This window comes from Hippichthys cyanospilos, chromosome 11, assembly GCF_059441005.1.
Source record: "Hippichthys cyanospilos isolate Australia breed blue-spotted pipefish chromosome 11, RoL_Hcya_1.0, whole genome shotgun sequence".
NCBI lineage: Eukaryota > Metazoa > Chordata > Actinopteri > Syngnathiformes > Syngnathidae > Hippichthys > Hippichthys cyanospilos.
Window position 1 is genome coordinate 5021823 of NC_142379.1, and position 15008 is coordinate 5036830.

Genomic DNA, 15008 nt, shown 5'->3' on the forward strand with positions numbered 1-15008 from the left:
AACACATTTTTTACGTTTGTCGGCTGAAATTGACACAACTGTGCGCAAGGCTCAAATAATGACCAATCCCTGCTCACCTGTTGGTCATGTGATGTTTATCAGCTGAGCTGTGATTGGTTGATGCTTACTTTCAGCACGCCGTGTCATTTTTAGTCGACAGTAAATAGCAATATTATTATGTATTTATTTATATATTATTTCTTAAAATAAGATTAAATACATGAATTTATTTATATATTATTTCTTAAAATAAAATTAAATACATTTTATAAAGACAAGTAAATACAGTATCTCCCTCTGGTTTTCTACCCTAAATTTTAAAATCATACTGTTAAAATTTCACATTTGTTTACATTTTCAACACAACCAAACGGTGCAGTTGATTTCCCAAGGTCAGCAGAATCTCTTATAAAGTTACCTAAAAATTTGAATAAGTAGTTCATTGATGTTAGCACTGTTTTTTTTTTATTGATTTATTTACGAGCTTCAGATTTTAAAAAATGACTATATTAATGATGACTATTCTAAATATTATATATATATATATATATATATATATTTTTTTTTTTTTTTTTTTTGAGACAAGAGAGCTATTGCCACGCAGACGGTGAGTGGTGCAGCCTCCCTCCTCCACAGCATCCCTCCGCTCCGGGACAGCAAGAGTCCCAACTGTTGCCATGGCGGCAAACTCCATCAACATTACGTCAGGTGTGTGTGTGTGTGTGTGTGTGTCAGGTGGATGTTACCAAGTGACTCACTCTCACTGACGTGCGACTGCAACGGGTCATGCGTTTGGAATTCATCGCTACATTTTTTTGCGAACGCGTGATACGATTGAACGGAAGCCTGTGATGAATCGGAACGTGGCACGGATAAATATTTACACCATGTCCACCGAGTCCAGGAGAAGCGTCGCAGTTGTCTGCGATATGAAATGACAATTTCCAGAGCCCCTCCCCCTCTCACTCCTCCCGCTACGCCACTCGCTAAAGGCCCCCGCGCCGCCTTCAAGGCATTGCGCAGAAATCACAAGGTTCTGATTGTTTACAGATGGAACGCTAAAAATACAAAGTCTGATGTCACACCGAAGGGGATAAACACTTTCCTGCAAAGGGAAGTTGTGTTTACTTCTCTCGCTGAGGGTTCACACGGCAGACAGTCGGCTTTCAACGATTTCCCTTATCAAGATGGTGGCGCGCAGAAGCCCTTTTAAATGCTGACGGAAGAGTCGAGTTCGGATCCTGAAACATTTTTAATCGGGTCTGACGGATTGATCGGACCATTGCGGCTGTTCTAACATCGTCCGGAGATAATTGGCCGAATATTTGCGGATGAGTTTAACTTTTCAACATACTGACGTTACAAACTGCGGCTTATAGTCCAGTGTGGTTTACACGTGACAGAACTCAATTTTCCATTTTTCGCGCTGCATCTTATACTTCGGTGCGACTTATAGTCCAGGAAATGCAGTATGTTTATCACGAAAACTTTTTCGCAACATGGTTGTCAATCCGCACGCTAACTGACGGTCCACTATATCCTCATTCAAGGCTAACATTAGCCAACAAGCATCCACCCTGTTAGCAGGCTCATATTTTGCCTGAAGGAGATGGACTAATATGGACAGCAAAACATGAATTTAATACAGGAAAAGACTATGAAGCAGCGCATAAAATCAAATATGAGATTAACAAGCGGGTGTAACAAAACAAGCGCTTTCGGTGGGAAGTCGCACTTGAGTAAATATACTCGCCGCTAATGATGAGGTACTTGTGGTTTAAGAGGCGCACACTGATGAGAAAACAAGACATGTTGAAAGCTTTTGGACTTGAAGATAATTACCGCAATTTGCAGATAATTTGGGGAGAACGAGGGCGCGAGTTTGAGTGGGTGAAAACGGCATGCCGGTCGTAACACTTTTGCCGTCCCTTAAAAAGGCCATGTGCGCGTGTTTCCAGGAAGAAAAAGAGGAAGGGGTAAAGAGAAAGAGCACACGGAGAAGGAGAAGGAGGATTTAACTGCGACATCTGGAGCCGTCTATCATTTCGGATGCTAAGCGAGGCCAAAAAGCTCAACTGACAGCAAGAGAAGCTCACAGATATTTTTTTTTTTCCAAGGTGAGCTGCTTTAAGCGATCTTTGCTTCGATTGGAATGGATTTCATGTCAGTTTGTCAACTTTTTTTAACACGATGAATATGCATGCCTTTTTTTAATCCTTGCCAACTCGCATTTTTATTTCTAATCTAAGTAAACAAGCTAAATAGAATCAGCCAAGCCCCCCAAAAATGTATCCTAGTGCACTGATGGCTTTTTTTTCCTTTTCCTTTTTTCTTTTAAATAATTGACTGCCAACTCAGTTAAAATGGATTTTTAACGTATATAGCCGTCACTGGCAGTGAATGACAGTGAAATGAAACAGAAGGCTAGTTCAAATTACAGCCCTGACTTTAATTTATAAACTCATTCAATTCTAGGCGTGTTTTTATTTTTGAAAGAGTCAGAGAATTTAAATTCCAGCTATTTATTTATTTGTTTGTTTGTGTGTTTGTTTTGAACTTTTTCCGGTGTCCAGCTAAAAGTGGGTCTGAAATCAGCTAATTACTTTAATTTACTAATTATTAAGACAACTAAACCTAGCTCTTGAACCTATTTGATTACTTTAGTAATCTTAATGTATCTAAAGTAAGGACTTTACTACCTGAAGTAATTCCTTTATTACTTTAGTACCTAAAAAAAAAAATCACTTTATTGTTTTAGTCCAAAAAGTATTTGTTACTAAAGTGTTTAAGTACCAAGAGTAATTGATTAAATTAGTACTTTATTACGTTAAGAAATCATAACTCCTAACTACTCACTGTCAAAATTTTTCTTTCATGATGTGCCTGCAAATGAGGCTTGATAGATTACTTTAGTAATTCCAAAGTACTTAAAGTACCAACATACCCAAAGTAAGACTTCACTGCCTAAAGTTATCCCTTTGTTACTTTAGTACCTTATGTAATCACTTTATTACCTCAGCACATATGTATTTGTTACTATAGTACTTAATTTCATTGAGTAATCAATTAAATGAGTATTTCTTTACAAGTTATGAAATTGGACTTCTAAACTACTCATTGTCAAGATTTCTCTTCCATGATGTCCCCACAAGTGGGTGGGGCTTGATAGATTACTTTAAGTACTATAAGAATATATTTGTTATTACACTGCTTAGTACCGAGAGTAATTGATTAAATTAGTACTTGAAGTTATCGATTACTTAGTGCCAGCCATTTTTAGGCCATGATTTTGCCAAAAATTTGAAAACAAACGAACACACCTGTGATTGTACTGGACGTAAAAATCCGTCTTTGGGATTGAATGAGTTAATTGTGTACCTTTGTACGCAAGAATTATAAAGTAACGTTTTGTTTAGGACCCTTAGAGTTACTTTTTCAGCATGTAATTGCAGTATAATTAGACTTTACACGAGTCTGATCTGCATTTTTCATTTTCTGTGTATTTTGTCATCGGTCATATTGCCTTTAATTTACCTTAAAAATGCCTTAAAAAGTCATCGCAAAATGACCCTTTATCAAAAATAAATTTATCACAATTGAGGGGGTTGGGGGCCGGCAGTCTCTCGCTTTGGCGTTTTGACAGCTGGATTTGCAAGCCGAAGCGAAGCGGCGCTTTGAGCTAAATGGAGCGAACGAAAAATGTAAGGGACTTAACATCCGATCTGCATGTTATTTTCATATTTTATTGCCTCGCCACACACGTGCGCATAATGCTGCGCAGGCAGCCCGATAAAATCTAACAACCGCGCCGAGGCTCGCCTGTGCCATAAAGGCCAATCTAAGTAAAATGACCGGCGATGTAGCCGGCGTTCTTCGGGGATGGCGGCGCGGGCCGACTTGGCCGCCGATTCATTTAGCTTCTATTTGGAAGCTATTTTTCACTCAGGCCCCTATTTGGACTCTGCGGAACGTCTGCACACGAGACTGAAACATGATTTCTCAGTGGAATCGCATGATCCAGAAACAAAATCTCCCATTTGAGTCCCTTAATAAAGTAATTACGTTTCAAGAGCCCGCAGCCAGCGTCTGTCTCCGATGCCACGCCGCGGAACGACCTTTAAAAGACGACGGCGGCCGAAGCAGACGATACGCACGAAGAATATGAGACATTTAGTGAATTTCCCTTTGAACTTGCAGTTGTTTATATCTGGATTACATAAAGTAGTGGTTCTAAAAAGGGCTACGTTAGAAAAAAGAAGATATACATCATCGATTGTTTTGGGGTTTTGCTTTGTTTTGCATCCTTGTGCAGTATTTTGACTGTTTTGGGTCATTTTGTTCCACATCATTCTGGCAGTATTTTAGCCAAGGGTTGGCACATTCCTGGTAGTGTAATAATTCAGTGGGCGTGCCATGTTGAACTTTAATATGTTGTCACCATCTGGGTGAAGTTTCAGCTCCCTAGTGTCATCTTTTAAAGCTTTCCCTCTGCAGTGTCTTTGATGTACAGATGAAAAGATTGGACAAAATACCGCGCAAAGGTTAGATTTAAAAGCATTTATTGATTTTGCCCTGGCTGGAACAGTAAGTTTTTCCTTTCAAATTAACAGATAATTAATTGGAACATGAATAAACTCTGTGCTAAATTGTTTTAGTGGCATCTTTGCAATTTTTCTGTAGATGAGCCAGAAATTGTTTAATGCTACGTGAACAGTTGATAAAGCTAAAAAATGATTTGCTTCAGAGTTATTTAAATGAACAAAAACGAACAAAAGAGCCAAAGCTGCAATTGAAGAAACATTTTTGTTAAAAATTAAAATTCTTAAAAAAAATACCTTTATTCAAGCAAATTATAATTAAATATATTTTGAAAAAAAGAATGTTTTATTTTTCGGATTTGTGTATAGACAAAATGGTGACACGTCAAACAAAGGATGTGTTTACATAACACAAGTAACTTTTTTTTCTTCTCTTGCATTTGAAACGTGTTAAAAAATAAAACTTATAAAACACTCTTAAAACAAAGTATTTTGAAAGAATGACAACAAACAATAACAAAAAAAAACTGCTGTTAAGACTAACTACTGTATTCAAATGTAACCAATGTGGTTGTAGTTTGAATAAGGGTTGACATATTTGTTTAATTTTTTTATTCCAAGCAATCTGATCTACTCAAGCAATTTTTTCAGATTCAGAATAAGATATAACTTGCATGAACCCTGTAAGAAGTAAAAATAACATTTGCTAAAAGTAGTTTTTGCTAAAAGTGCTTTAAGTGTTTGTTTTAATGGTAAAACCTGATACAATTTTAGGTATATTTATAAAACTTTCATAAATCGTGATCTCATTTATAGTCGCCACAGCGAGTGGGGGGGGGGTGCAAAACATTTTCTCTTACCTTGGGGGCGCTTTGCAAAAAATAATTGAGAAGCACTGAGTTCTTCCAATGTTATTAGATAACACATTAGTCAGCAAAGCAAAATGTAGAAACAGACTGGATGGTTTTTTTTGTTTGTTTTTTTTTTTTCCGCGGTCTTACCTGCTGGCTTGTCGCGGTCGTGTGAGCGTGAAAGAGCCTGAGTACACAATCCCCCCCCGCGAGAGCAACTGATGAATGTGCACGACAGCGACGTTGCCTCTCTCTCTCTCTCGCCCGCTCACTCAGCTGATCCAGGGGGGGATGTCCTCGCCTCTTGCGCGGCGACAAAAGGCCAAACCCACACACTCCTGCGTCCACTCGGGCTCAGTATAAGAGCAAAAGCGGAAGAAGCCTCCTGGCGACCACTGCCGCCGCAGCTCTCGTTGCCGTGGCAACAGCCTCCCACCTCCCCCTCAACCTCCACTTTTCTCCCGCCCTCTTTTTTTTTTTTTTTTTAATGTTTACATAGTGAAAGTAGAAAAAAAACCCAACAACATGAAAACAAGTGGGCTTTGTTTGCGCTGACAGAAATATCCTGGCGCTTGGTGGTCACCAACTGTTGCTTCTGCGGCGCGAGGGGAGAGCGAGGGTGCGTGTGTTCCTGGAAGTGGGCTTTGCTTGTTTATTAGCGGCTTCCGCCCTTTGCTAACGCCATCGGGGCCTGGTGCGCTTTGATAAGACACTCTGCAGCCTCACAACAGCAGCTGGACACTGATCAACTGAGGGGCTCAGGCTGCCAGACACCGACGCAGTATAGACGATATTTAAGCGGCATTACTGTCATCATTATCCGTCCTTGAGTTTGATTTACCCTTTGTGCAGTATTTTGTCCCTTTTTTTTTTCAATTTCACATGTTGTCATCATCTGGGTGAAATTTCAGCTCCCTTTAGTGCCTTTTTTCAAAGCGTTCGTTTGGATGTACGTCAAGGATTAAACAAAATAGCCCTCGTCTAGTATTTTGACCATTTTTGGGTCATTTGCGTCCACGACGTTTTTGCATTATTTTAGCGAAGAGATGGCACATTCATGGTCATGTGATAACGAAGTGATCATTTGAATTTTGACATATTATATATATATATATATATATATATATATATATATATATATATATATATATATATATATATATATATATATATATATATATATATATATATATATATATATATATATATATATATATATATATATATATATATATATATATATATATATATATATATATGTGTGTGTGTGTGTGTGTGTGCGCAGGTTTTTTTCAAGCTCAACTTTTGCTGCTGTATTTATGTTATTTATATTTGAATTTTAAATGACTGCTGCACCAACATACTTCTAGAAAGTTGCTAGATGGATGGCTATTTTCAACATAAAACTGACAGAATACTGCAGAGTGAATTAGCAGTTCAAACTCCAAAGCAATAGCTTACAAAAAAAAAAAAAAATCTGCAGATAAGCTGCACTGGACTATAAACCGCAGGGCTCAAATCATGAGAAAAAAAAAATGCCTTCTTGTCTGAAAAATACAGTAGATGGCAATTGCTTTTCTTTTTTCTTTTGTGGAAGACAATGTCCATTGTCAAAATACTGCACAAGGGCGAAACTCAGTTGCATATTTTTTATACCCCAAGGTTATGTTATCTTATTTCTTTGTTATTCTTTTGTGACTGGTCGGCTATTGAATGGCATCATGAAGGTTTCAGACAACGAGACGTTTCACTTCCTGGTTAGAATTAACGCTACCAAAAAACATATATTTCACATGAAATTAAATCATGTGCCAGATTTCATTATTTATATGCAGATATTTAACTGGAAAAAAAAATACCATCATACAGGGGGGGGGTTTAAATCAGACAATTAATTTTAAAAAAAGGGGGGGGAGTGCTTTCCTCTCGACCGTCTCCCATGGAGACGGAGTGGGCGGAAGGCCGCCGTCCTCCTTCAGGTCCTGTAAATCCCACAGCGCAATCATCGCACTCTCAACTTCACCCCCACGCTCCACTTGCTTTCTCCACATGGAGACTTCTTATTTGACGCTCATAGCTGTCATGTCGCCTGCGAGTCCACAGTGACACACTCCATGATGGAGTGGCTTTTATTTATTTTCCTAGTATTTATCCAGGCAAGAACGATTCCCCGCAGCCGACATGGTGAACAATCGCAATCAGAACCGATGCGGCAGTATTCTGCTTTATGACAGCTGGTGCTATTCATGCTATAATGGAAAAATATTCAGCATGACATTTTGCTGTTTATTGACCACCTGTTTTGTTTGAACAAAGAACCTTTCACTTAACATACACGCGAATTCTGTGTAACAGGAATGAAGGATTTCACAGAAAAAAGACAAAAGAAACAAGCAAGATTACCCAAGAAACTAGTGATGTTCAATACCACTTTTTTTCAAACCGATACCAGTGTTTATACTATTAGGCCTTGTCTACGCATTTTTAAACCCGCATATTCTGTGTATATGTATATAAAAAAAATTCCACCCAATCTACAATCTACATGGCTTTGTCCATTGAAAAATAAAAAATAAAAAATCACCGCTACACTAATACGAACAGTGCAGTTTCATTCATTTATTATTCATTCAGTTATTCATGCCAATCCAAATTCTGTCCAATCAGAAAGAACTTCCGCCTCTTAACCGCATCGGTAATGTTTGTGGCGGGAAACAGACAAGCGTGATGACGTAAAATTCCAGTTTGTGATTGCTCCACGCAAACGTCGATCTGGAGATTTTGGAAAATCTCCATCAGTATTTTAGACCTTTGCTTTTAATTAAAAAAAAAAAAAGGGGTTACACCTTAGTCTAAAACTGAAAAAAAAGGTGCATAAATGTGCCTGGGAAAAAAATGCTGAAAACGGGGTGACGCCGGGGGGCCCCACCCCACTATTTGAAAGGCATACTAAGTATTGGTACCAATGATACTTTTGATATCTAAAATTTCCTCCAAATCTGTGACAAATACAATAATTTTTAAAAACTCCAGCGATCCCTCGTTACATTACATCTTATTTCAGCTTCCTTCTATCGTAGACTTTTTCTATGTCAAGTTTAGGTCTGTATTTTAATTTTTCCCCTTTTTACGTCAGCCCAGTCAAAAAAAGATACCGAAATCCATAATATAGAAAAGATACACGCGCAGGCATGCAGCGCTCATTTGAATGATTTATTGCCCTTAAGCTCAACGGTCATTGATTAAGCTCATGCATAATAACAGTGGTGGAACTGCTGAGGTATTAATTACTGCACTCAGTGTTATAGACCCAGCTTTGTTCTTTTAATCATACTTTCCACGTGGATATGTGATTATGGTAAGAATTAACTGCAATTTGAGTTCATCTACACGGAAATTAAGGTACAGGGAAAAAAGGTTTGTCAAAGGTAAGAGAAAAGCAAAACAAATAAAAAAAATTCTGTTGGGGTGAGGTTATTTAGCTGGTGTTTTTTTGAAGAGGTAGCGGGAATTATAAATTAATTTTTCTACGTATTGTGTTTTTGTTACCACTTCTTCCTTTGTTATATTTAAGAATGTTAAAATATGACTTTTTAACAGTTTATAAATGTTTCATGGAGTACAGATTGGATTGCGTTCTGCTTTACAGGTTGCGCTCATGTTTACATAACCTTCAGAAACTTCCACATATCAATATTCAACACTACTGTAGCTCGCACACATACTAATTGTGCTCATAAGTTTACAAAGTTTACTCGTCAGGGTCTGTGACCAATGAGCATATATGATACATATTACACATACCTACATCACCATTCGCCACTATTTGGCACGGGCAGACACACTTGTGCTCATAAGTTTACATACGTATCTTAAATGTATGATCATGACTTCATATGTCACCATTCGCCGTTAGTTGGCAGATATATCAGATACCCTCACAAGTTTTCATACCCCTCGAATATGTCAACTTTTGAGCACGACTGACGAGGCTTCGCTTGTTCACCAGTTGTGCTCAAAGGTTTACGTGATGGGATTGTAAACCTATGACCACAACTGTATGTATCTTTCTTCACCACTTGTAGTCAAACTTACAGTTGTGCTCATAAGTTTAAATACGCGGTGAGATTCTAAACCTGTGAACACAACTGTAAATGGCATCATTCACCACAAGTTATAAAACATATAAGTTGTGCTCATTACTTTAAATAATCGATGGGATTGTAAACCTATGAACACAACTGTATGTCATCAATGCCCCATACATGTCGAACATAAGAATTGTACTCACACACACGCAAACCCATGGGACACTTGAACTTATGAGCACAACTGTATAAATCACCATTCACCACGAGTTGGCACTGGCAGACATACTCTTGTGCTCATAAATTTACATACCGAGGGGTTTGTGAACTTATGAGCATGATTGTATGTGTCACCATTCGCCACTAGATGGCAGATATATCAGTTCAGCTCACAAGTTGACTAGAATATTTCAATTTATGAGCACAACTGTACTGTATGTCATCAATGCACCACTAGTTGTCTAACGTACAAGTTATGCTCACATATTTGCAAACCCATGTGAAACTTAAACTCATGAGCACAACTGTAAAAAAAAATCACCAGGGGTTGACACTGGCAGACATACACTAAGTTTTTACATATCAAGGGGTTTGTAAACTTATGAGCACGACTGTATGTGTCACCATTTGCCACTAGTTGGCACATCTATCAATTCACCTCACAGGTTTAAAATAAAATCAAATATGATGTCAATATGACATCAAATATGTCAACTTATGAGCACAACTGAAGAGGCTTCACTGTAAAACTCACAGCTTCTGTAATATAATCAAGTGTATGCTTCTGTCAGCTGCAGTCTCAACAATCTTTTATCTGAACTAACTCGACTCAATCTCGTCGGGTCTTGCAATTTATTGAGAAAGAAATAGAGGCTCTGCATCTAAAGCAATAAGCCTAATCAGACGCTACACGTACTAGGCAAGGAATATAAATATTCATAAGGAGCATCACCAGTCTCCAAGCATGGCGCTGAAAGACGTGTACACGAGGAAAAACGACGGCGGGGGATAATGAACGCCACTTTTGACAAAAACAACAGGTGCTCAAACAAAGAGACGCAGACGGGCTGAGGATAACGGAACACAAACCACTGATTGTAGAAATTGTTTTTGGTGTCGAGCGAAAAACTGATTGATGCTCAAAGATTCATTTGATTCCAAAGTAACGCTCGCGGCTCGTTAATGCAGAAAAAAAAAACCTGGCAACTTTGTTCGGTTTAGATGCGAAATCACTCGTTCATTCCCAGCAATTTATTTTCACGTATTTCTTTTTGTTTGGAATCCATTCATTCCATCCCAGGTATTTATACATCTTTTATTTTCAATATACTTTATACGGTACTAAAATTACTACAGTAATTGATTGCTTTCTCTGGGTATTAAAAGTATTAAAATACTTTAGACACTAAAGTAATCAATTATCTTAGGTATTCCAATACCAAAGTAAGCATTGAATTACTTAAGTATGTAAAGTAATTACCGTATTTTCCGGACTATAAGGCGCACCGGATTATAAGGCGCACCCTCAATTAATGATATTCTAAAACTTTTTCTATATATAAGGCGCATCGGATTATAAGGCGCACCATCAATTAATGACATTTTAAAACATTTTCAATCACAATATAGTAATACTCAAAGTAATTGGTGTCAAACTCAAGGCCCGGGGGCCAGACCCGGCCCGCCACATCAATTTATGTGGCCCGCGAAATCCTGAGCAAACTTCAAGTTTAAATTTGCAAGTTGTCCTCAACATTTAAAAATAACTAGCATTTTTTGTTCCCAATATCTCTTTTGAACAGTTTTTACCGGGCTCTTATTTCAAAACTACTTAGAAACACACCGAAAATTGATTTGATTTCACAATTATACCGGCCCTCTGACAAAAATTATAACTACAATGTGGCCCCTGATAAATATGAGTGAGACACCCCTGCTCAAAGTAATAACAACAATAACTCAAATAATAACTCTAAACTCTCAATAGCATAATAACTCAATGTCAATATGACCGACCTTGTTCAACTGTAAACACACAAAAGAAACAGGTAAAGCTTACTTTATCAATATTGATCCATATATAAGGCGCACCTAATTATAAGGCGCACCATCAGCTTTTCGAAAAAATTAAGGCTTTTAGGTGCGCCTTAAAGTGCAGAAAATACGGTAATTACTTTTACTCTATAAAGTAATTTATAATTCTGTAATGACCAAAAGTCTTTAGTGTGTCTTGCACTTTGGTTGGCTAAAGTCTGGTGGCGAAATAATCACCTAAGAGGATCTGCATCTGCTGGATCGACATTGCCGAGTTTGAAAAAGAATTATGACTCATTTGTGGGATCTATCTGATTTGGAACAGCCCCGTTGGAAGTCTAACGAAGATAAATGGGGTCTCACCTTCAAAGCCCCCGACTTTCAAATCTTTCAATGTCTAGAAATACTATTACGGCCTTTGGTGTTATTTTATTCAAGATTAATACGTGACACCGAGCTGACTCGCGGTGCATTTAGGGACATCCTGATCCGACTCTCCTGGATCCGTACTCCGCTTCTTGTTTCACGCGGTCATGTGATCCCTTTTGGATTATGGAAACATTTTCCATCCTTGTGGTTTACCATAAATCCTCGCCCCCTCAGCAGACCAATAAAAAAAAAGAAAAGGAGAGAAATTGAAAACAGCAATTGTGAAATGATGCAAATTGGGTGACTCCTTTTAATTTTCGTGATTGCCGTTTTCTCAGTTCATTTCAAGCGTTGCGTGAATCATACAGTGCGCGCGCGCGTGTGTGTGGGTAATATCAATTGAAGTGAGCGGGGAGCAATTTAGTCCTCCTCCTGGGTTTTCTTTAATGTTTGCTTGCTCTTGGAAGCGGCCCAGTGCATCTTCTGACATGACTACTCCTCGTTATCTTTTTCTGACATTTTTGCTCTTTCGGCCAAAAATAAGTTTGCTTCCAAGAGGTCCCGGCCATCTTAATTAACTTCAATCCCAGGAGTACTGTAACAGTGAAATGGAATTTCTCAAACAACTCACACAACACTTTGTACGACAGCGTTGTGGAGTTGCCATGTGTGTGTGTGTGTGTGTGTATATATATATATATATATATATATATATATATATATATATATATATATATATATATATATATATATATATATATATATATATGTGTATGTATTTTCATGTTTTTTCCCCCTTTTAAGTCTTTTTCATTTCTTCTGTCAAACATGCAAATCCTTGCGAGCGTCCTCTTTTGTCCCGCCCTTTTCCTTTCTCGTTGGGAGACGTAATCCCCAGCTGCTGTACTAATAGCATTAGCAAAGCTGATCCGATCCTTTTATGCGGAACTCCCACAGAGAAGACGGCTCAGAGCAGCGCTCTTAGTGACAAAACTACGTTTCCCATGGTGCACCACATCTGTGCGCAAGCGCGAAAGGACTTTTACGTTCGGCACGTTCGGCATCTAGTTTAATGTCAGTGATATTGCTCAAAATATGACTTGTCTTGAAAGTGGAAAAAAAGTGTGATGTCAAAATGAATTTTGCATTTGAGTATTGATAACGATGCTCCCCAATGTAATTAATTTATATTAATTTTGTTGGTTCGCAGTTTTGTGCCTTACGTATACACTTGTGGTATTTTGTTACAAATTATGGAAATTCTTTTGAGATTTTTTCATGATACCGTGAAAGAATTAATGGAAAAATAACACTGGTTTTATATGGTCCAAAATTTGGACAATTACTATTTTTGTACAAAAAATCTTGCACATCCAGCTGCAATCATATAGAAGTGTCAAAATCGTTGCATTTTTACATTTTACATATTTTAATCATCTGCTGGAAATTTCAGAATTGCGGAATAAAACTCGCCTAGACAGACCACTAAAAATGTCATTCCAGATAAAGCACAAATCATTTTTTTTCCATTCCAGAAAATACTTTATACTGGTTAGGGTGCTTGTTAACAAAAATGTTTTGAATCAATGTAATCAAAATTCAATTTCCATCCACAATAATACACATCATTTTAAATGAACACCCCTTGTCCAATATCCAATTATATATTTAAAACGAACTTAAAGGTTCTCCTATGTTTCCATTTCCAGGGAAGGAGCTTGTGAGAAGATTATCTGGATTTACAACATGTAGTAGATTGGAAGCCACGTTAGCTTCGGTGTTCTTCCAAGTCCAACCGAGCCAGGTCTGCCTCGGTGGACTTCCTTCCAGGCTGGCTTCGCGGCCCCGCCAGCCACTCGCCGTTCTCCATTTCTCAGCTTGCTCAGTGTGAGTCACGGCTTTGGAAAAAAAAAAGGCCTAACATCCAGAGTCAACATTCTTATTATTATTCTATTTTTTTGCCATTTGCGTCTGATGGAGGAAGTGAGCGAGAGAGAGGAGAGTAACAAAAGGGAGCACAAAATCAGTTGTCAGGCAGAACCGAATGATTCTGTCCGAAGTCGATTCTTTTCTCTTCTAGATCAGCTTCTTAGTTGAACCCTTGTGCAGAATTTTGCCCATTTTTGGGTCATTATATTCCACATCTATCTATTTCAGCCGATGCATTTCGTGGCTCGTGGTCGTACCGTGTTGAACTTTGACATGTTGTCACCATCTGGGTGAAATTTCAGCTCCCCGATGCATGCTTTCCCTGTGATGTGAAATACATTTGATGTCAATTTCAAAGCATCGAACAAGTTTGAATGATTTTGCTAATGCAAACCCCTGTCGGCTGTATTTTGGTATAACGGCTCCGCCTCCCACGCATGCTCAGAATGCTAAACTTGGCCTGCGCTGCACCCGGAGTGACATCACCCAGACATTTAATTCAAGAGTGCTTACAGCTGGCGCGAGCCGCCGTGCGCGCTTGTGTAAACACAGGAAGGCAAGTGCACACTTACCTGTGTGCAATGTTGACACAAGACATGGGCTTCTGTGCTTCGGAATAAGGATGGAGCTTTTTCTTTTTTTTTTTCAGAGGGGAGTCTGATGAGGATTGGATGTGAGTGTTGAGGTGGAGTGTGCGCACACAAGGGAGAGCAAGATGCTTGACTCCGGCTTAGGGATACTGTAAAGATGTTTGTAGAGGCAGTGGGTCATTGCAAAAAGCTTAGCGGCTTGGTGCGCTGCCAGCGGCATAGGAAGCAAAAAGGCGAGAATAAAAGTCAAGGGATCCACATGAAGAGAAAGCTCAGGTGAGTTTGACAAATAGCGGGAGAAGTTTTCATCAAGGTGCCGCTTTTTTAAAGAAGAGTTTCCTGGGGGGGCGAGTGAGATTTTGACACTGCGGCTGAAACAGTATGTTTTTTCTTTTCAAATTGTGTGCAAATTAATTAGAACAGTGGTAGAAAGAAAAAAGGAAACACAAGAGAAAAGGAGCACACGAGAAAAAGAGCACTCAAGAAAAAAAGTAGCACACTGAATTTTTCTTCCAGCAAGTAGCCGCCGTGGGTGGGGGTAGAGGGTGTGGACTCAGCTGATTTGTGATTGGATGACAGGAGACAACTTGATTGGACTTCTTTTTCCCA

General features: G+C 38.6%; 1 protein-coding gene and 1 long non-coding RNA gene across 7 annotated transcripts in view; one reads left to right on the top strand and one right to left on the bottom strand.

Annotated features, from left to right (window-relative positions):
* The window catches only part of LOC148415525 (muscleblind-like protein 1), a 74502-nt gene extending 68603 nt beyond the window's left edge, over positions 1-5899 (bottom strand). For 5 of the 6 annotated variants that reach the window (XR_015867269.1, XM_088428101.1, XM_088428100.1 and 2 more), the window contains exon 1: positions 5540-5899. The gene's annotated coding sequence lies outside the window, so the exon portion shown is untranslated. The remainder of the gene's footprint in view (positions 1-5539) is intronic. The other variant, XM_088428099.1, reaches the window with a different exon arrangement.
* On the top strand, positions 571-13814 carry LOC148415526 (uncharacterized). The gene is made up of 3 exons (XR_015867270.1): positions 571-708; positions 1959-2117; positions 13590-13814. It is a non-coding gene; the product is annotated as an uncharacterized LOC148415526 (long non-coding RNA).
* Positions 13815-15008: the final 1194 nt, after the last annotated feature.